A 23,516-nucleotide genomic window follows, 5' to 3' on the forward strand; every position below is an offset into this window, starting at 1 on the left:
CGTAGTGAGGAGTGTTACGGAGGGTGTAAAGGGAGAATGTACACCTGTGGTGAGTGTTACAGAGGGTGTAACGGGAGAGTGTGCGCGAGAAAGGTGTGTAACAGACGGGTGCATGGGGAAAGAGTGCGCTGTCAAAAGTAAGGAAGAGTGTACACCTGTGGTGAGTGTTACAGAGGGTGTAATGGGAGAGTGTGCGCGAGAAAGGTGTGTAACGGACGGGTGCATGAGGAAAGAGTGCGCTGTCAAGAGTGGAGGTGAGAGTAGTAAGAGTGACACGGAGCGTGAGTTGGTTGTGACAGGTGAGAAAGGAAGCACACCTGGAATGGTAGAGCGTGTGTGGGAATGCACGCTGGAATTGGTAGTGAGGCACGTGGTTGGGTGTGCGAGTGAAAGCACACCTGTGATTGTCACAGAGGAGGTGACCGAGGAAGGGGCGCGAAGAGGTGTGTTGGTGAGGTGTGCGAACAACGAATGTGTGCCAAAGTGTTCAGTGGTCAGGTGTGTGACCAAGTCTGTGAGTGGAATGAGTGTACCTGGGTGTGTAAGAGAAGGTGCAATGACCAAGAGCAGGGAAATGGCTGGATGTATGAGCAAGAAAGGGGTAGCGTATGCGTGTAAGCATACAGGTGAGGCATCGACGGTAACCGGGTTAGCGGTTAGAGCGACTTATAGCCGAATCGGGCCCTCGGTGCGTGCCGGGCTTCGCGTGCCGCAAGAACCAGCGGGGATCCGAGCCACGGCGGGTTCGAAAGGACCGCCGTACGCGATCCACGCTGGGCCTCGCTTTGAACGGCCGCGTCCGGGCTCCACTAGGCGGAGCGGGCAGCCCGATAGGAAGGGTCGTCATGGCGACCACTTTTTGTTGAGGCATTCCGGCAGGTCGAGATCGGGCCATGGGATGGCTCCGTGCCGAGATGGTGCGTGGGACCTCGGCCCGGGTAAACCTCCTTCCCTGCACCGAATGCGGGACGTATCCAGCCGCTGGCACCAAACAACCCGCATTCATTGCTCGGCTGTACGAAGCCGGGCGGTAGACGTGAATTGGCGCACCGAGAGGATCTAATAAGTAGACGGGTGATGAGGTTAGTGTTTTGGACCCAAAATTAGAGAAAAACAAAATTTGATGATTGGCAAAGGATTGGCAGTAATGATTGGCACATGATGAGTAGTGATTGGCAAATTTTTGATTTGTTGAAATTTGATGTGCAAAATTGGTAGTGGGAGATGCCCGATGTGGTGGGATGGCAACTCTGTCATCCCTCACAAATGGGGGGCAAAGGAGCACTAGCTTATGGGGTATATGGCAGTGAAAACTAGCCCGGGTGGGTTAGGATATTGTGTGTAGGGATCTAGCGAAGATGACATTAGGTAACGTTAAGATTAGTTAGTGACAAGGATACCTGTAGTGGGGACGCAGGTAGTTTAGTGTGGATGATAATGACGAGGGAGCGCAATAGTTTAAAGGGATGACTGGGAAGCGCAAGTTTCAGAGGGGAGTAGTTAGATGAGATGATGCTGTGTGAGAACTGGACAGATGTGTGGAGCAGTGTATGAGTAGTGAGTGTTGTGGATCAGCGCGAATGCGCTTGGGGGAGAGAAGGGTGCAGGCGGCACCAAGTATGAGAGCACAGGTGTGCAAGTACAGGTGTGTGGAATACATGGAGTATTGGAATGAGTGGTGTGGAGAGAGTTGGAGTAAGTGGTACGGAGTGGTGTGCATGGTGCGAAGGTGTGGATGGGGGAAGAGTGGACCCCTTTTCACGAGTACCCGGGGAGGGTAGTTTAAAGAATAGTTAGAAGGTATAGGTAAATTGTGGTTGGATATTGGCATTTGTGGTGCGGTTGCAGAATGGTATTGTGGATGGGTGCATTAGTGTTGTGGAAATGGCTGGGCGTGTAGCCTGTTAGTGTGTGTAGTTGGTTTGGGCACTCCACCACTGTGAGGATGTCGGCCAGGTGAGGCCGCAGGTGGGCTCTGGGAGCCGTTAGTGTCAGTGGGTGCCTGAGGATCCCGGGTGTGGATCGGGCAGCCCGTGCCAGAGAGGGCACTGAGGGGGTGAGAGTGCGAGAGGGCCTTCCCCAGTTAGTTAGGTAAGGGTGAGGAGCAGGTAAGCTCGGGTGGCAACTACAGTGGTGGAGGTGTGCAGGTGGGTAGACCTGCTGGGAGAGCTACACGTCACAGCCCAGAAATTGTGCGAGGACACCGGGAGATGAATCGGGGGAGTGAGACCCCAAATTGAGAAGCACCACAGTTTGGTCAATGGGAATTGGTTTTTAGAACCCATAGTGTAAGTTGGCCAATGGATTGGCAGGGAAAGACCCCGGGTAATGTAAAGTTGTTAAAGTCATTTAGGAAATAGTTAGGATTGATGAACCTGTCGCACCATACGCAGCCACTTACCTGAGGTGATGATGATGACTCCACACCTGTGTTTTCTTTGTTTTGTGTTGCAGGAAATGAGAATTGCTGTGTGGATTTGTGAGACGCATCACGACGTGGATGAGACATTGGGGTGATTCCATCTCTCCCTCCCTAGGAGGGACTGATGATGAATTGGTGATGGCAAATTTTGATGTTGAGTTGGAGATGGCAAATTTTGATGAGAGTTGGAGATGGCAAATTTGATTGGTTAGGAGGGAGAGAAGACGAATTTGGTTTATGGGAGGAACCGGGAAGACAGTAGGGACGTTTGTTGATGTGTAAAGTAGATGTTTATGGGTAGTGTTGTGTTTTGTGGAAACAGTAAGGGGTAAGGGAGGGGCAATGTAGGTTACCTGGTGGGGGGGGGGGGGCGTACGGTAGGAACGTACCTGTCTCACCTGGTTCCCATGTGCCCCTAGTGTGCATTACCTAGTATTGCGTGCACTTTTGCGCCCTGACCACCTTACTCACTTGTTTTCTTTTGTCTCCCACCTCCGAGGATCTGGCTTTGGGGCAGAGAGAGAGGAGAGAGAGGTGCTGGCTCTGCAGTTGTGGGCCTGTACTTTCGCTGCTTGCTGCCTGGATCGATACACCATATGGACCACAATTTTTGTGGCCGCCCACAATGGACCGCAGTTCTTTTGCGGGCAAGCACCACCCGTTGATGGACCTCTGGGTCAACGTGGCACCTATGCCATACAGGTGAACCACTTTTAGTTGGCCCCCCTGACGCCCACAATTTAGAAATGGATGCGGTTGGCGCCTTTCTTTATTTCTAAAGAAGCCAGAAGGCCAAGTGCACTCCATGAAGGCAAGACCAGCGGCAGAACATCGGCCGGCTGCGACACCACCGGTGACCATGGACACTTGATTGTGCTTTTGTTTTTACTGAACACTTTATTGGTGCACCGGATGGTGCTGACTGTGTGTATGGGGTGGTGCTTTTGGTGCTTGGACGGGGTGCTCTGCACATTATTAAAGGCCGTAGGGCCACAGGGCACTCGTGGGTTGGTGTATCGATGCTGGCATGCGTGCTCTCTCTCTATGCATAACATCTGCATGTGTTCCTCAAAGAACAGGTCCTGGATCGTAGTGTAAATATCAGTGTAGTCTTGTGTAAATAATGCTCCCTACCGGCTGTATGTTTAGTTTGAGAATGCTTTCCGCGATTCGGTTATCCTGTGGGTGTGTTTCTGGTAGGAGAAGGGTGCAACGTCGCAGGGGGACATATTTACTCATTTGTGAACATCTGTAAAACTGTCGCACTCAGGGTTGAGTTAATAGTAGAGGGAACTACATCTGAGTGCCACACTAACGTAGGTAAAAATTTATCGGGTCGGGACGCCCCGAGGTAGAGAAGGGTGCAATGTTGCGGATATGGGATTTACATCCATCCATATCCGCTTGTAAATATTCCCCTATTTCCTCCATACTTCCCAACTATCCCCAATCCCCCATTCCCTAGTCCCATTTTCTGTAAACAACACTCTGTAGACCCGACCTCCCCCTATTTCCCCCATTAAATGTCGCATCCAGGTCCACCGCATCTCACGTAGACAACTATAGGACATCTTGCTAGTTATTCTTAGTCTATGTCAGTTAAGGACTCGTTTCCATTAATTCTGACTCTTCGTTGCACCAGAATGTGATTGTATGGCACCGTTAGGAAGTTTAGGACCTCCCAATACCTCCCCGCAGCTCTTCCTCCCGGTTCAGCAACAACAACAACAACAACAACGGCGGCGGCGCGGGGAGTGCGCGTCCTCACTCCGGCTTGGTTGGTAGGGGGTGTTGGGAGCAACACCAGGCATTTCCAACGAGCCGCCATTGAACATGTGCTCGACGGGGTTACCAAGTAGGGGCTCGCTGTCAGCTCCTCGTCAAGGGCGGAGCCCGGTAACCCCCGCACCCAATAGAAGCGGCGGACCGGTCCCATCTGGGGCGGAGCCAACGAGCCGAGGGCGTGTGACTCCCCGCTGAGCATGCGCAGGAAGAGGGAGGTGACGTCAGATGCGCCCTGAGCTTGAAGAGAGAAGGACGCCACCTCCGAGCGCTGTGACACCTCCCCGCATCTTTGGACTGGACCGTGCTGTATCCTGTCCCTGAGCCAAGGTGCACCTTGTGCTATCGACTGCCTGTCCTTCCCTGCCATCAATCCCTGTGTAAGTCAGTCTTGTCCCGTTTGTCTGTGGTCTGTCGGGGATAAGATAAGACTGTAACTAAGTGCCCATCTTTTCTGTGTCTTTACCTCATTACCTTGTAATCTACCCCTTTTCTCCACCACCAATTATATCCTCCTCCGGAGGTCTTGAGAACTGTACCCCTTGCGTCGTTTCATCTATCCCAGTCGTTGTGTCCTTTCCAATCATTGATTTAGCATAGCGCGATTTGGTCAACGTCGGGTGGAATCGGGGTCTAGTCGGGGAATAACTGTTAGATCGCGGTGGACCATCCGCTCGGCCCATCATAACATCTAATCCGCGATCCGTAACAATATATATATATATATATATATATATATATATATATATATATATATATATATATATATATATATATATATATATATTAGCTTGGCATGGCTCGCTGCGCTCCTCACCACGCGTCGTTACAGAGGAACAGGCTTGTTTTAGCTGAGGATAATGACTGTACCTGAGTTGCTGTGTTGACATGATTTACACCAATCATAATACAAACTATTATTTTGCACAAATGTATTTATAGTTGTAACGCAGGATTCAGACCTCAGCACAACATGAGAGTGTGGTCCTGTCATCCTTTATTCCAGATTTAAACACACAAACAAACCTGTGTGATCCAAAAATACCAACATTAACATTACAATATTGTCGCGTAACCGTGATTAACACCACAGTTACGGATGACCGATTTGCGAGACTTTAACTCCCGAGGCGAACACTCAATGGCGGACTCAAGTTCAACACCAACGCGCGGAATGGCGGGACGCAGCGAAGGCTCCGCAACCTTATCTATTAAAATCAAACACCCAGGAAAACTGCGTTCAGATATTATGTACAAAAAGTAATATAAGGGTTTATTAGGAAAAGTAAAGCCAGTGAAAAAGCCCGCCGGTAAATCTAATAACTCTAATAAACCTAAATCGGGACGTCCCCACGCGACTGACAGCAAACACAAACGAGGGAGATTAATTACGAAAATAACACGTCTTGTAAAATGTACACAAGGAGCTCGGCTTATCTGTCTTTGTCGTCTTGTATTGTTTGCCGTCCACCCCGGCACCGCTCGGCCCCGATGCACCCACGAGGCCTTGCTCCACCAGGCTCCGATCCTCTCGCCGCCCACCAGGTCCGTGCACCACGCTCCAAAGCACCCAACGCAAGCCAGCAGCTTCACACGAGGTCGATCCCCACACAAAGCACGAAGACAGGACCGGAGAGAACGCAGGTGGGACTGCACGTCTCGTCCTTCCAACTCGCTTCTCAATTGCTCACTGCCAAGCTCGAACTCGACTGCGACTGCCCGAAATGGCGTGTCCTCTCCAACTCCAACTGGCGAACTAACTCCGTGTGACTTGCGACTCAACTCTCTGGTGCCTGCCTGCGTCTGCCACGAACTCAACTCAACTCCGCGAACTCCTGAAATGGCGTCCGACCGTCGCCTATATTGGTGGCCGATCACGTCACATTGGCGCACTCCTCAGCCAATCAAAGCCTCCCGCGACTCCTGACATCTCCCGTCCGTGACCCCGCGGTCCTGGTATAACACGTGCCGGCCAGGTTTGTAGGCCTTTGGAGGTGTACACGGTGGCGGCCAATTGTGGTGGTGTTTTTGACCTGGTTTCCTGTCAATTTAATACGAAGTCCTTGTCAGGGAAAGGGGATTATTTAATGTTGCGCTAAGGACCTAACTAATGTTTATGTGGTTTGCAGTGCCATAAAGGACAAAGGTTTGATTACTAGGTGATACTCACAGGGGCGTTACCTTTAATCCCTCACTATTTAACACTCGAATCTCCAGGTAGATCCACACTCATACATCTTACCCCGACAACCGCCTGAACATCAATAACTTATTACATGTAGAGTCCCTGTCACGACAGCCGAATACCTACCTATTCAGATCTACCTAGCTCTAGATGTTGCATTACCAAATTCATAACACAGCCCCCCCCCCTGGAACCGTAGCTCCTGCAAGGTTCACCGCAGGGCTACCATTCCAGCCTTAACACTTACTGTCACACACTTAATTAACCTATGAAATAAATCAGGAAGGGCTGTGGGAAGTGAGTCGGACTACCTACCTACACTTCCTTAACATGCTGAACCCCTTAACCATCATGCAAGTATGTACATTTTCTTCGTTGTTCCTGTGGAGGGAGGAAACAACAACACACAACACTAACTTAACCACAAAACTTAACCATCTTTCCAAAACTCAAAACTCTAACCTTTGTACATACCCCGGTCTACAGACCGCGTCCCCCGGTGGATGCCACAAGACACAACCTTACCTGCGGGGCCATCCCCAATGCATCCCACTAAATTTCCACGGGCCCTGTCCAGATGTTACAGGTGAGTGACACGGCTCGGTGGATTTCGCCCACATTCATGCAACACAGACCCCTTAACCACTCATTCTCATTCCATAGGTCATCAAGGCATTTCAAAAATCAACAAAGCACTTATTCCCAATACACCCCCTGCAGGACCATGGCATTGATGTCATTCACGTGTGTGTGCATTCCTCAACTAGGCAGCGGGGAGGTACCGCACAAAAGATGGTGGGGGCGCATCAGGCTGTGGTGCCCGCAGTCCCAAAAACAAGTCAACCGACTTACAAATTCATTGCCCCCCCCCCCCTTTACCTCTTGGCCCCGTGACAGCCCAACAGCCCCTTTCTGCCGTTACCTCGCCGGTGAGGGTCTCCACACACACCAGGCTCCTTTGCCTCCTGCTTTCACGCAGCAACACGGGTCACCGGGGGACTTCCTCACCCCACCCCATCATCCCCACCACCAAAGCGCGCCCAACCAGACCCTCCACCGACGAGCTCCAATTTCCAGTTACCACCGGCTGCCAGGGGTAATTGCCGCAGAGGGGGGCCCGCAGGCATCGCTCCTCAGAGCTTGCTCTGTACCTGCGGACACACACACCTTCCCCACCCATGGTCCCCAAAACACACTTCCTCCCCCGCTGCCATTCAATTCTCCACACAACTCAGCACAATTCAGTACAATTCATAGATGGTGTAAAAGGTGTTACAAGGCTTGCCATGGCCTGCTACATGTGAAATCCCCCCAGTTCACATTTAAACCATCACATCTTCCCAAAAGTACATTTCCAAAAGCACAATTATCATCCCTCATTATCTCCAATAATCATCACACACTCTCCAGGTTCCACTCTCACGACCACATCAAAACACATAACCACAATACAAAAACATACGCCACCCACAAGACACTGTGGCTCCCATTCCATCCCCTCACCGGCCATGTCATCACTCTCACCCGCCTCCCAACTACAAATTACATGTCCCCAATTTCCCAAAGCAAATCCTGAAGCCTGGGACAGTACTCCTCAAAACACTCACCTCAAGTTCAGGTAGTTGCAGGTTGGTCAGGTTCAAGGGTGTCATCCACCACACAATTCCCAAAATTTCACATTGGGCCTACCAAATCCTTCCAGATTTCTCTTTTGTCCCCACTACACTGGCAGGTATGTGGATCCGCATCCAACGGTGATCATCACTACACAACTACCTGTGGCCACGACAGCTCTGCACCTCTACCGTGCAAGGGTCACCGGGACAAGGTGAGCAGTCAAAACGCCAACATGGCCCATGAGTGTCCATAAGGGTGCGACCCACCATCCATCCTTCGGCCCCCCTGCGAGGAACACAGCTGCAGCAGCCCCAGCTGGCCAATGTGGTGAGCACTTGCTGCCACAACACACACTACCGCACACACAACCTCGGCCCTGGGGGGCACGGTCGCAGTGCGTGGCATCCCTACAGCCACGTCCCCTGCACCTCCCCATCATCCCCCAGTCCGACTACAAAACTGCAGCCCCCCCAGTGCTCACCCACACTTGACCACACCAAGGTCCAGTCAACAGCCATGCTCCACCAGGAGACCCACCCAGAAGACATGGTCCACACACCTCGGACACGCACAGCACCACGTTGACCCTCAGGCTACACAACTACATCCCCATCATCCCGCGTCCCAAATATCAGCACAGTTGCCCCCGCAACCAGTTGAAAGCTGTGTCTTGCTACCCTATTAATTTCATCACAGCCTCCAACACTTTGGTCTACACACCTGGATCAATAATGGCGTCACTGTACAGTGTCCACCATGGCATTTCAAAATCCACCCTTAAATTTCCATTTAACCCACAGATTACCCATGCCAACCATTTGTCACATTTCACTCACCTCACCAAAGAAGGATGCTTTGCCATACACATGCCAGCCGAGCATGGCCCATATGCTCGGCGCGTTACACATCTCCCGATTCACATCCCCATGGCTCTCTTCCCAACCCGAGAGTCCATAAATCACAACGGAGCATCTGTGGAAGGTCACTCACACCATCACGTTCCACAGATGCCCCAATGGTTGTCCGGCAGGCTATCTCCATCCCTGTCCATTCGGTTTGACCCGCGTCCATAGACCAACCACCATGCCAGGTCACCACATGCTGGTTGTCCCAGAGTCCCTGGAGGAGAGTGCCAGGCCGCATGCCCGGGTGGTCACCACATCAGTCCCAACCTGGCCATCTGCGGTGCCACCACCAAAGCGCGACCCACAACACCTCCCCCTAGTGGTCCTTAATATTTGCCATCCCAGGCTTGAGAAACCACCTCGGACCTCCCTGGAGGTCTTAACCCCCACCAGGGTCCGGTGACCCTGCCGGCCCGAGCCGCCGGCTCGGACGGCGCCCCGACGGACAAGGGACGCCACACTTCACCAGACCCCCCGTGGGACCCAGGTCGTACCTCGACACCCAAGGCTGGACCCCACGTCCAAATCTCGCCATCACAGCCCCCCAGCTGGCCGGCATACTCAAATTTTGAAAGGGGCAACTTTTGCCCGAGGCCATCACCCATGACCTCTCCATGTCCAAATCCCGCAGCCCGGGGACCAATCCCCACCATGGCTGCTCCAAATCAAGTTCCCATTGTAATTTTATTTTAAATTTTATTTTACAAATTTTCATTCCCACTGCCAAACCGCAGCTGCAGGGAACAACCTCTACCACCGGTTGTTCTGCCCCTCCCTGCAGTTGATCCAAATTCCCTACAGGGACCAAATCTCCAGAAGCTCTATCTCCCGATCCTCCAAGATCCAAATCCAGCCCGGAGCCAACACACTCCCCCAACTGGTTGTCCAATTTTGGAGCCTCTGTTTCCAAATAGCAGTGTACAGTGAGCGTCCCCTCGGTCATTCCAACCACCTCCTTGGACCAACTCACCTCTTCCCCCAGACTCCTTTGGGCCTGAACAAGCTCTACCTCCATGGGACTGTCACAGGTCTCCAGCCGCTGGATCAAATCATCCTCATCATTACAAATCATTCCTGGCCCCGCCAGGCTTTGATCAATATCCCCAATAAATACCTGGTCCGGCTCCATTGCACGGACCCCCAAAAACTCTACCCCCTCTTGCTCCGCACCACCGCCCTGGTGCTGCACAATTCCAAATTCATCCCCCGGTTGGGGTGTTGTGACATCCACACGGTCCCGATAAACAACCAGGCCAGAATGTGGGAAACATTCCCCATTACAACTCTCACATTCCAAATTTCCTTCCCCGCTCACCTGTGGACACTCCACGTTTACCTGCAGGCCTTCCCCATCTACCTGTACACATTCCCCATCCACCTGTGGACATTCCCCGTCCACCTCTGCACCTGCAGTCTCCCCATTTACTTCAATTGCCATTCCCTGTGCAATTCCCAATTTTGCCATTCCCGGTGCAATTCCCTGCTCGTGAGCAACATGCACATCTGCATGGGCCGTACTCTCTCCTGTTCCCAATCTAGCTTCCCCCCGTTCCGATTCAATTTTTGCCACCTTTGGCTTCTCCTGTGCCCCCCTTTGAGTTTCTACTTTACCCTCAAATTTCCCCAGTCTGTCCGTAATTTGGTTTTGCACTCTCCCTTCTATGCCATCAATTCGTTCCCCCAGCTGCTGTGCCATTTCCCCAATTTTTCCTTCCATACTGTTTTCTAACCCCTCTAACCCATTTTTCACTCCCTCTATCTGATTCTCCTGGGCAGCCATTCTATTTTCTACCCCCATTAACCCATTTTTCACCTCTTTTATCCCGTTGTCTAACCCCTCAAAATTATTGTCTAACTTCCCGATTTTCTTGTCTAACTCCTCAAAATTATTGTCTAACTTCTCACCGGTACCCCTCGCTTCGTCCCTCATTACCCCCATTTGGTTCTCCAATCGCTCACTCTGAGCCCTCATTTCTCCCATCTGCTTTCCCAATCGCTCACTATCGGCCCTCTGAGCATTTATTAAATTTACTATGGTCTGGAGATCTATCGGGGCCGTCCCAGCGGCGGGGAAAGTTCCAACGCTATCCTCCTTATCCCCCATTTCCGGCTCACTCCCGACGCTGACGGAGGCCTCGCTGCGTACTTCCATCTCGTCAATTTCCGACATCCGCTTTCCGGAAGATTGTTTCCCGCGCGCGTATTTATTTTAATAATTCCAGTAACACAATTTAAATTTGACGAAGACGCGATATCGCGCTCCGTATGCCCAATTGATTACTAAATTTCTCCGCCTCGCCTATAACAATTTTGCGTTCGAACGTCGGGCGCAATGTACGCCCGACCGTGTCGATGTCTCGCCGCGGACAAAAAAATTTGTCCGACGGGTTCAAATCCCACTCCTGACACCACTTGTCGCGTAACCGTGATTAACACCACAGTTACGGATGACCGATTTGCGAGACTTTAACTCCCGAGGCGAACACTCAATGGCGGACTCAAGTTCAACACCAACGCGCGGAATGGCGGGACGCAGCGAAGGCTCCGCAACCTTATCTATTAAAATCAAACACCCAGGAAAACTGCGTTCAGATATTATGTACAAAAAGTAATATAAGGGTTTATTAGGAAAAGTAAAGCCAGTGAAAAAGCCCGCCGGTAAATCTAATAACTCTAATAAACCTAAATCGGGACGTCCCCACGCGACTGACAGCAAACACAAACGAGGGAGATTAATTACGAAAATAACACGTCTTGTAAAATGTACACAAGGAGCTCGGCTTATCTGTCTTTGTCGTCTTGTATTGTTTGCCGTCCACCCCGGCACCGCTCGGCCCCGATGCACCCACGAGGCCTTGCTCCACCAGGCTCCGATCCTCTCGCCGCCCACCAGGTCCGTGCACCACGCTCCAAAGCACCCAACGCAAGCCAGCAGCTTCACACGAGGTCGATCCCCACACAAAGCACGAAGACAGGACCGGAGAGAACGCAGGTGGGACTGCACGTCTCGTCCTTCCAACTCGCTTCTCAATTGCTCACTGCCAAGCTCGAACTCGACTGCGACTGCCCGAAATGGCGTGTCCTCTCCAACTCCAACTGGCGAACTAACTCCGTGTGACTTGCGACTCAACTCTCTGGTGCCTGCCTGCGTCTGCCACGAACTCAACTCAACTCCGCGAACTCCTGAAATGGCGTCCGACTGTCGCCTATATTGGTGGCCGATCACGTCACATTGGCGCACTCCTCAGCCAATCAAAGCCTCCCGCGACTCCTGACATCTCCCGTCCGTGACCCCGCGGTCCTGGTATAACACGTGCCGGCCAGGTTTGTAGGCCTTTGGAGGTGTACACGGTGGCGGCCAATTGTGGTGGTGTTTTTGACCTGGTTTCCTGTCAATTTAATACGAAGTCCTTGTCAGGGAAAGGGGATTATTTAATGTTGCGCTAAGGACCTAACTAATGTTTATGTGGTTTGCAGTGCCATAAAGGACAAAGGTTTGATTACTAGGTGATACTCACAGGGGCGTTACCTTTAATCCCTCACTATTTAACACTCGAATCTCCAGGTAGATCCACACTCATACATCTTACCCCGACAACCGCCTGAACATCAATAACTTATTACATGTAGAGTCCCTGTCACGACAGCCGAATACCTACCTATTCAGATCTACCTAGCTCTAGATGTTGCATTACCAAATTCATAACAATATGTTTACAATAACGACCATACATATGCTGTACATTCGGCAAGCATGTCAACAAATTGATTCCGTATTAATAAACTGTAAACTAAGTGTCTACAAATCGTTTACTAGTATTCCATACTGCAGGAGTAGAATATTAAGACCATTCCAGGGAAATATCAAAACACTGTGGCGGACACAAGCAAGGTATACAAATTCAGCGCACCAGCAGGTGGCACGAACGTCCAGGCGGGGAACTGGAATGCATGCCCCGCCTATCGACCGACCGGCCACGCCCGGGGACAAGGCGTGGCCTCGGCACATATATGCGGGCTCTAAGCTCGGGCCCGCTCAGTGCTGCAGTTCGAGCTTTCATAATAAAGACTCTTGGTTTTATCAAACGCGTTGTGGCCTACCTCTTTGGCAAGCAAGTTGTGTGCGCAGCACCACACTTCACTGGTGACCCCGATTGGTTCAGCCGTTGCTGACCACCGAACGCGCCATGGCCAACAACGCTGTCGTGGTAAAACTCCCAGAGTTTTGGGAAGCACAGGCCGATGTGTGGTTCGTGCAGGCCGAAGCGCAATTCCAGCTTCGAGGCATAACGGCAGACGAGACCCGTTACTACCACGTGGTCGCCTCCCTCAGGCCCGGCACTGCTGCCCGAGTCGTGTCCATCCTGCGGCACCCGCCGGCCGACCACAAGTACGGGGCGATCAAATGTCTCCTCATCGCCATGTTCGGCCTCACTGAGATCGAACGGGCCGACCGCCTCCTGGACCTTCCCGAACTCGGCGACACACGACCATCCGTGCGGATGGATTATATGCTGTCGCTGTTGGGTGACCAAGCCCCGGATTTTTTATTTCGGGCGCTTTTCCTACGCCAGCTACCTCTACAGGTAGCTGGCGTAGGAAAAGCTACCAACATAAGGGAACCCCGCGCCCTGGCCGTAGAGGCCGACAAGTTCTTCGCGGCTTGCGACACGCGGACGAGTTACAATGCGGCCGTCGTGGTTCCCGAGGCAGATGCTACAGCGTCCCTCGTGGCCGCTGCCGCGCCCCGACCGTCGGGGTCACCAGTGAAGTGTGGTGCTGCGCACACAACTTGCTTGCCAAAGAGGTAGGCCACAACGCGTTTGATAAAACCAAGAGTCTTTATTATGAAAGCTCGAACTGCAGCACTGAGCGGGCCCGAGCTTAGAGCCCGCATATATGTGCCGAGGCCATGCCTCGTCCCCGAGCGTGGCCGGTCGGTCGATAGGCGGGGCATGCATACCAGTTCCCCGCCTGGACGTTCGCGCCACCTGCTGGTGCGCTGAATTCGTGTACCTTGCTTGTGTCCGCCACAACAATCAATCACAGCACAACTCCCACGTGACAGTGTAATAACTTTCACCCCGGCCGCCGTCGAGTTTTATGAGCCTTGAGTTTTATGAGCAAGGCTCGTCAAACTTCACGAGCAGGGCGTGGTCAAGTACTTTGCAAAGCACCGCCACATGTCTATATCAAAGGATATAAATGTCACTCCAAGTCCAACCAATAACATACACCATGCAATGGTGTCGAATCAGGAGAAATTCCTACATTTATAACCTCCTTACCCCAAAATTCGAGTTACAAGTTGTACACGTTCTGCTCTGCAAAAGCTCGCCTCTGTGTTCTTTGAAGAGAATCAGCGCACAACCGGTTTAACCAGTTCTTTGGTGGACTCTCCCATTCCACTTTGCGTCAGGGGGAGGGGGGGTGGGGGAGGACGGCAAAATGGACTGCTCCAAGTTGAGGGGGGAAACGAACTCGTGCTATAATTGGCTTAATGTAGCAGTAAAAACTGCACTGTCAAACATTTCCCTACTTAAAAGTTGATGTCTCATCAACCACAGGTATCAAGCACTTATTGTTTGCTTAACAACTGCATAATTAATAAGTTTGATTGTGCTATGGTAGCTAAGACATTCGGATGGATACTATCGCAGCATTAGCTTCCTCAAGTACAAATATGGGCAAATGTTGTGGGTTAGGATGGTACCCAGCATTTGAACGAGACGATCTTCTCAATCCATCATACGCACATCATCTTCCACCGGTGGTGTATGAGCATCTTCAGGGACAACACGAACATCGTCCATTTCCGATTCTTTGACATGGGGGCTCTTGGAGGTTTCAGACATGCTGGGATCAGTACTATCAGCAACCTCAAATACTTCAGGGGCAGGAATACCAGTTACTTCCGCTGCAGTTCCTTCCCAAGACGTTTCAGCATCTTCCCCAGGTTGTGGAGTAGGCCTCCACTCACTGGCTGCTTTCTCAGAATTCAGGACATGCATGTCATCCATGCAGAATTCAACATCGCTATCTGACTCAACAGCAGTTGAGCAATCACCATCTGCTGCTTCAGGTTCAGCTATACCAGGGAGGTTCCATGTCTACCTGCTTGGTTCCATGTCTTCCACAAGACTTTTGAGATCAAGCAACTCCCTTCTGTTAACTGTCTTTTGGGGTTGCCCTCCATTCACAGGTTCAATGACATAAGTGTGACCACCCATGTTAAGGCGCTTGACCACTTTGTGCGGTGAAGAATTCCAGACATCTTGTATTTTGCGTTGACCCATTATATTCCTATTCCTCAGTAATACTCGTGCACCTTTTCGCAGGTCTACATCAGTAGCCCTGCGATCATGGAGTGACTTTCTTCATAGCACTTCTTTCTCTGTGTTCTTTGATGCCATTTCAAAGGTGTGATTGAGCCTTGTGTGATGCTCGGCGATCCAATCCTCTACTCGGCCATCCCCTTCAGAATGCATGTCAAGTCCTAGCAGGTGGTCAACGGGTAGGTCAGGGTCTCTCCCAAAGAAGAGGTAGAGAAGGGAATATCCTGTGGTGGAATGAGGGGTACTGTTGTAAGCACACACTATCTTCCATAGGTACTCGGGCCACTTTCCTTTCTTCTCGGGAGGCAGAGTGCGCAGTCGATCATGAAGTGTGTGGTTAAACCGATGGGACACCGAAAAATTGCGCTTTCAAAATTGCGCCCTTGATCTCTATGTATCCTACGTGGGACACCGAAACGAACAAACCAATCTTGCACAAGAACAAGGGTTACGGTTGAAGCCTTTTGATCGTGAGTGGGAATTGCTTGCGGAAATTTAGTAAAAACGTCCGTAAGTACAAGAACATGTTCTGCCCCATTGCTGCTGGGGTCTAGGACGGTGAAGTCCATAGCAAGCACATCTAATGGCCTAGCAGCTGTCAGAGATCCCATGGATGGGGTGAAGTCGCTTCCCTACTTTGGAGAAGTACAGCGTTCACAGTTCTGACAATAATTAGCAATGTCAAGAGCCATTCCTGGCCAGTAGCATCACTTTCTTGCCAGAGCTGTTGTCTTATCCGATGCCTGATGACCCGCCTGGTCGTGCATTGCTTCCAGCACCTGAACCTTGAGGCTGTTAGGAAGGATCAGTTGTTTTAACTCTCTCCCATCATCCCGGACGAGGCATTAAAGGATGCAATATTCCTCCTTTATCCTTTTCCAGCACATCAACAGTTTACGTGTCTGCTTAGACTCTTTCATGAGGCAGTGTCGGGTTGGGGGATGTTTTGTCCTCCAGTAAAAGTAAAGTCTGCTGATGTCTTTGTCAGCAAGCTGAAGTTGTTTGAGGTCTTCCTTTGTAATATATGGCAAAGGAGAAATCGTTTTTGGTTCTATCCTTGCAGATCTAGTGTGGATTTCATTAATCAAGCATCTGTGATGCTTTGAAGAATCCTTGTGCGGACTTCAGAGGGCAGTGGGTGTAGATTACTTCCATGTTTGGGGTTCAACAACATGATCAGCTGATATCCCCTCCAATCTGCCATACATAGGTTCTCCTTCGTGTTCAGTCTTCCGACTGAGGGCATCAGCATTTCCATTGCTCTTACCCAGCCTGTACTTTATAGTGAACTTGAACTGAGAGAGTTCCGCTGCCCATTTTGTTTGGGTGTCTCCACTCTTAGCTGTAGTCTGTAGGTAACTGAGAGGGTTATTGTCTGTGAATACGTCAAACTCTGTACCAATTAGTACGTCCCTGATTTTTTGGGAGATCGCCCATCTCAACACTAGCAGTTTGAGTTTCATGCTTGAATAATTCTCCATATTCTGCTCGTTAGGCTTGAGACTCCTGCTGGCATAAGCAATGACCACCTTCCTCTTCCCTTGTGCCTGTGACAATACAGCTCCGAGGCCATAGAAGCTGGCGTCCATCTCTAGTATTAAAGGGAGGTTGAAGCCCAGGTAACCTAAGATGGGTGGCAAAATTATCTTCAGTTTGAGGGTGTGAAAGGAGTCTTCACATGCTTGGGTCCAACTTTTTTCGATGTTCAGTGACAGTCCATGACTACTAAACCTCTTTCCAGCTCCTTTGGCCTTTTCTGACTTCTGTAGTAGGCTGTGTAGGGGTGAGGCCACTTGCGCATAACCCTGCACAAATCTATATATATGTAAAACACAGTTTGTGTGTGTGTGTGTGTAATGTTACCGATATACTCCTAAACGGAGAGGCTCACGTGCTTGATATTTGGTATAGACATGGCCATTGAGCCTGGGAAGGACATGGCCTACCTCAAAATATTTGACGAGATCCATATTTTTTATTCATATTTACCTCAGCGCATTTCAGCGAGCAACATTATACAACGAATCTCAGCCGGTGCCAGAGCAGCTCGCTGATTCGCTCAGAGCGATCACGTGATGTTCCATCCCCGCCGCCAGACCATTGAACTGAAAATATATAGAATGACCATTGCCATTCACACCACATAGGTGGAGATGCAGCTACCGGGCGCCATCTTGGTTGGCACTTGATGCTGGGCGATGGTGATTTCCGTCATGCGTTTGCACGTAATTCAGAGCGAAAAGCGATTGCGTTTTTTCACCTTTTATGCGATCGTGTTTTGAGTCGATTTTTGTCGATTTTGTGCGATATGAATTAAACGTCTTTGAAACAGCTGTGAAACGTCTCCACAACCCTTCCGTAACTGATTGGAGCAGTTTATTGCCGCACAAAATGGCATTTTAACAGTTGTCTGGCTTTTAAAATCTGGGACATGTTCAAAACAAACGAGATCCGCGAAGCGAGTTGGTCGAGTCGTGCTAACCAAGATGGCGACACGGCAGCTTCACTTTTCACGGATTATGAGCGTTCTATATATTTTCAATTCAGTGCGCCAGACTCGCTCACGTACTTGATTTGTGGCATAGACATGGCCATTGGGCCTTCACGGTGTAATTTGTGTGAGGCTTTTGTCCGAGTGAGCTTGAGTCGAGAGGGCGAATGTACAGGTTGGGAATGTACGGGTCTCCCTTCCCCCGCCCGGCAACGCCTGTACTGGAGGGCGTCACAGGATCAGTGAGTCTCCAAAATCCGCTTCGTGCTGTTGCAAAGATGCAAGACGATGTCACGATTGTTGTGCTGCTCTCCTACCATGAGAACTGCAACGTCATTGTTGACTGGCCCTCCCCTTCCCTCCTTCCCCTCCCCCTCCCCCTCCCCCTCCCCTTCCCCCTCCACCCTACCCCCTCCCCTTCCCCCCTCTCCTCCCCTCTCCTCCCCTTACCCCCTCCCCTCCCCTCCCCTCCCCCACCCCCTCCCCTTCCCCCTCCCTTCCCCCTCCACCCTACCCCCTCCCCTTTCCCCCCTCCCCTCCCCTCCCCTTACCCCCTCCCCTCCCCTCCCCTCCCACCTCCCCCTTCCCCCTCCCCCCTCCATCCTCCCCTCCCCCTCCCCTTCCCTCCTTCCCCTCCCCCTCTCCTCCCCCCTCCCCTCCCCTCCCCTCCCCCTCCTTTTCCCCCTCCCCCTTCCCCCTCCCCTTCCCCATTCCCCCCTCCCCCTCTCCTCCCCTCCCCCCCGTTCCCCTTCCCCCTCCCCCCCCCCCCCCGTTCCCCTCCCCTCCCCCCGCCCGGCAATGCCGGGTACTTCTGCTCGTCTTCTATAATAACCAGCCAGACCAAGTAACCCACGAAGCTCCCTTTCCGTCTTGGGTCAGGGCCATTCCTGTATGGCAGAGATCTTCTCCTCATCTGGACCAGTCACGACATGCCCGAGCTAATGTACCTTAGTCTTGAAAAGCTCACACTTTGCCGGCTTCACTTTCAGATTGAGATTTGACAATCGGGCTAGGACAGTGTCCAGTCTCCCCGACAAGGTAAACAAGAAGTGACTGGAAGTTAATATCACCAAACGCCCTGTCCATGACCCGCATGAAGGTGGCTGGGGCATTGCAGAGCCCGAACAGAATCCTGGTGTATTCATCGAGTCCTCAAGTTCCTGTACGAAATGCAGTTTTCTCAATATCCTCTTCCACAACCAGTAACTGATTAAAACCATGGGCTAGATCGAGACTACAAAACTATCTTGCACCTTTCGGGGCTAGCAATGCCTCTTCAATCCTTGGTAGAGGATAGGCATCCTTACAGGTTTTGGCATTGAGTGAACGATAATCCACGCAAATTCGTAATTTCCCATCTTTATTTCTTGCTAGAACAATAGTCAGGTCAAAATACAGTTTAACCCCCAAAAAATTGCTACAAAAGGTTTCTCAACTGATTCTGGTAGGGTTTAGCGTACGTTATAACATACTAAAAGTTTACCAAAGTAGGACCCCCGGAAAAGTGTTTTTTTCAAGATGGCGTCCAAGATGGCCGCCGAAACCTCTTAATGATCATAACTATGTAACTATCAACTCAAATTTGATGATCTTGGTGTCTATCCCTAGGTTTTTGGGGGCAAGGAACACATTAAGACCATTAAAAATGAAAGTGGGCCATTATATGTAACACAAAAATCCAATATGGCGTCAATAATGGCCGCCAACACCTCCAAATGACCGCAAGTCCATAACTATTGACTCAAATTTAATGATCTTGATGTCTATCCCCAGGTTTTTGGGGGCAAGGAACACATTAAGACAACTTTGGATATAACTGAGCTGTTGAATCATTATGAAATTGAACTCATGACCTTCAGCTGTCACCTAATGCACAAACACCTTTGTCCATAGAATAAGTTTCAGAGCGTTCAGTTTTGAGTGTCATCCTCCTCCTCAGTATCGACCTCTTGAGTGTTGTTTGGATTGTCACAGTTTTCAGTTTGGCAAGGGCCACATGCAGCAGTGCAGCGGAGTCCATAGCGTCTGCAGCTGCATCGAGAGGATTTGCATCCCCCCAAACAGTTGCAATGGATAATTTTCAAGAGTTCGTCAGGCGCAGCATTGTTTTGGGTCATAATTGGAATTAACTGATCATTTTCCTGTTTCCATCCCCATTCAGTTGGGTTCATTTCATTTGCCATCCCCATCCATACCATAATTTGAAAGTACACACGTTGGCTATGGAATATTGTTGCAGGTGATGTTGGGGGGAGCTGTTCAGAAGTGACAAATGCTTGAGCAGTTGCCACTTTTTTGGTGAAAATGATATGGCGCAGTGATGATAGCGTATCATTAGACTTGCCACCAAAGAGATCAACCATCAGGTCTTTGCCAAGATCTGATATGTCCTCTTGAGATTTGTTTTGAAGGATGAATGCACTAGCACAGGACTTCATGACAGGATCAGATTTCACTAATTTCCAGAAGGCTGACTTTTTTCCGATGCCGAAAATCCTTGAAGTAGAATCACATCCTGAGTAGGCATGTACAAAGAGCAACTCATTGCACACATCGTCTCCTAAAGTTTCTTTCAACAGGTTAATGTTATACACTCTGTGTTCTTTTGACTGCTTGTTTGCATCAGAACGGAAGTAGGTGATCTCATTGTCTGTTCTGGAGTAATGAAGGAGCAAGATCAGCAAATCTGTATCCTCACCGACCAACGTTGTGGTGCAATGACGGGATCGTTCAACAGTTGCCTTAACGATATCAATGTCTGCATGCCCTGGTGACTGAATGACATGGCATCCCCTTTTAGTTAGTGCTGTGCTGATGAGAGCAATCATGTCTGCCTTGTTTTTGTCACGAGACAAAAAGTCGTCCTTTTTGCCTGCAAACTCTGTTTCTGCAGTGAAACTAACAATAGGGTGCAGGTTTTTTCCTCGTCTCTGATGTGTGTTGTCTTTTATGGAGGGACCTTCACCATAGCCATCGAACACCACTGTCGCTTGTCCGTAATGTCTCACAGTGAAGTCTGCATAAGACTCAGCTATTGCATTATATGAGTCGCCTTTGTTCCACGGTAAACGATGGAGCAAAGAGCCACCATCAAGCACGTAACAATCTGTTTTGGGAATAGAGTTCATCACAGCCTCACTTGATAAGTCCGCAGCATGGTCTCGAATTGCCTGAGCAAGCTGAGGTTTGTCTGCTTTTCGAAGAATGTTCCTGGTCTCAAAGAGGGCTGGAGGGTAGGGGCTTAGTTCATACGTCAAAACCTCTTCAAGGGAAAGATCTCCTGACCTTGACACCAGAAGGAAACGCTGGAACAGAAGGGCAGGATCAATGGTACGATCAGGAGCAATCTTCACAGCAGAGATATTCCCAAGGGTTTTGGCTCTGTCTTTCCGCTTGAATTTGTAAGTAAATGCCGACTTTCCGATTATATCTTCAATGATCTTGTTTCCAACCGATTCAAAGTCATGTACATTCACATCTGGCCCAGCCACTATCCCGTTGACAATGTTTCTCAGAGTAGGATCAGATGTGAAGGGTGAGCAGGCTGCAAGCTTTATCCGAATTTTCTCGAGATCAGATGCATCTCTTTTGATGCGCGCCTCAGTTGAGTCTTTGTGTTGCGGACTTGTAGTATAGGTTAGGTTTGTGAAATCCTGCATCGCAATGTTGTACTCGGATATTACAGGTGCAGATAAGGTCCAAAGGTTTCGCATGTCCTCGGTCATCCCACTGCCGCGAGTTAGACCACCAGTGCTCTTCAGAGACCTCATCAACGTTTGTTCGATGACAAGATCACTACTATGACAGCTCGTGGGCAATGACAGCTCGTGGGCGAACTGCCTGAATTATGGCATGACCAACTGCCGCAACCTTGCGTCTTGTGTCTTTCCCAACAAACAATGTTTCCAGTGCTGTCCGCAGACTAGTCGGAATGAACGATAGGGCTGAATCAAGTTTTAAATCATCACTACTTGGATACTGATTCGTCACGGTAGAAACCTGAGATTTTATATCACTTCTGATTAACCTAGCAGCAGTTTCAATAATAGCGCGTTTTTGGGACTCTTCATCGCCTTCCTGATACGTTTGCTTGTAGTATGATCTCAGAATCTGCGAGGTTTGTTCTCTCATCGTAACAATATCGTCCAAGCCTTCTCTTTCACCAAAAAAAATTGAGTCCTTAAAGCGTTCTTTAAGACGCTTTTTCAAACTGTAATTGTCATACGGTTCCGAATCAGGATTACAAAGATACCCTTTCATTATGAGGCTCAAAGATGTAACAGTTAGTTGTTCCTCACTGTTCAGTTCTAGGTAAGCACACATTTTCTGAAATGCTTCATACTTATCTTCATCTTTAGGACGACCACACTTTCTGCGCTTGGCTTCGGGGGCTTTCTGGAACTCTAAAGGCACAGACTTGAAGGACCGGAAATTTCCACTACACGAATGATGATAAAGTCCGTCTGCTGCATGTAAATCTCGTAAATAGTATTCAATCCGACCCTTTACAGTATGTCCCCAATCATCTGAACGGGATTCACAGACCTCCACAATTGTCTCCACAAATTTGTCAGTCCGTACCCAGCTAAAGTGTCCCTTGTCCAAATCAATTGTACATCCACAGAATACGCAATCCTTTTCACTGTCAAAACCTCCACTTGATTGTCTTGTGGTTCTCTTTGGTGGCACAGAACCACTACTTTTCTTTGCAACATGGCTTTTAATGTTTTTATCATTTACTAGGGCATGCCCGTACTATATATATATCTAAAATTATATCCCCCCCCTCTATTTACATGAAATGGTTTGGTCCAAAGCGAACGGCTTGCGAGTACGGTGACAATCCCCCCCCTCTATTTACATGAAATGGTTTGGTCCAAAGCGAACGGCTTGCGAGTACGGTGTTTTTTATCGGACCCGTGGAATTATAGATAGTAGTTTTAATTAGTTTTAAAACATAGTTTAACGGCAACATAGTTTTCCAACGTGAAATAAATGAATACGCTCTCAAATGTGCCGTCCGAGGCAGAGTCTGTTCGCCACGTTCGGCACACGTGATAGCTCGCTGCTCTCTGATTGGTTGAATCGTTTTTTGGACATAGCTCGGTAACTACTTGTCCGATTAATATGAAACCTTGAAAAGGCACATCCTCGGGTCCCCAGCAATATACCTGGCAAGTTTAAAGTATATCGGACCCGTGGTTGTCGAGAAACAGCGGTCACAGACATACAAACATACAAACATACAAACATACAAACATACACACAGAGATTACTGGAATTATAGATAGATGTACTGTTGACGACAGCTTTTATGCACTTTAGTACTGGCTTCAACTACAAGATCGTCCTTCCGCTTTACACTGGCTTCATTTATTCCCTTCGCCCACTTCCACTGAATTGCAACCCAGTTATCACTGGAATCCTCGATCTCCTCCTTGCAGATTGGACAAAAAGCTTGACTGGCTGTGCTTGCACTCATTGTTGAATCATGTCTGAAAAAGAGAAAGATGAGAATTAGTTATTCAGTTAGATCCAATTCGACACATTCTTCAGGTCAATATATGGAAAATGCCCCCTCAACCTGTTAGATAATGGCCCACTTTCATTTTTAATGGTCTTAATGTGTTCCTTGCCCCCAAAAACCTAGGGATAGACACCAAGATCATCAAATTTGAGTTGATAGTTACATAGTTATGATCATTAAGAGGTTTCGGTGGCCATCTTGGACGCCATCTTGAAAAAAACACTTTTCCGGGGGTCCTCCTTTGGTAAACTT

At 49.7% G+C, this 23,516-nt stretch overlaps 1 protein-coding gene and 1 long non-coding RNA gene across 2 annotated transcripts in view; one reads left to right on the top strand and one right to left on the bottom strand.

The window, feature by feature from the left end:
* The window catches only part of LOC144892953 (uncharacterized), a 29,656-nt gene extending 15,353 nt beyond the window's left edge, over positions 1–14,303 (bottom strand). Inside the window, exon 1 of the long non-coding RNA XR_013624089.1 lies at positions 14,200–14,303. This is a non-coding gene — a long non-coding RNA (uncharacterized LOC144892953). The remainder of the gene's footprint in view (positions 1–14,199) is intronic.
* The window catches only part of LOC137430752 (inactive dipeptidyl peptidase 10), a 789,411-nt gene that overhangs the window by 696,728 nt on the left and 69,167 nt on the right, over positions 1–23,516 (top strand). The gene's annotated exons all lie outside the window — the stretch shown is intronic.

The sequence above is a fragment of the Myxine glutinosa genome, chromosome 7 (assembly GCF_964187855.1).
Source record: "Myxine glutinosa chromosome 7, kmMyxGlut1.1, whole genome shotgun sequence".
NCBI classification, from domain to species: domain Eukaryota; kingdom Metazoa; phylum Chordata; class Myxini; order Myxiniformes; family Myxinidae; genus Myxine; species Myxine glutinosa.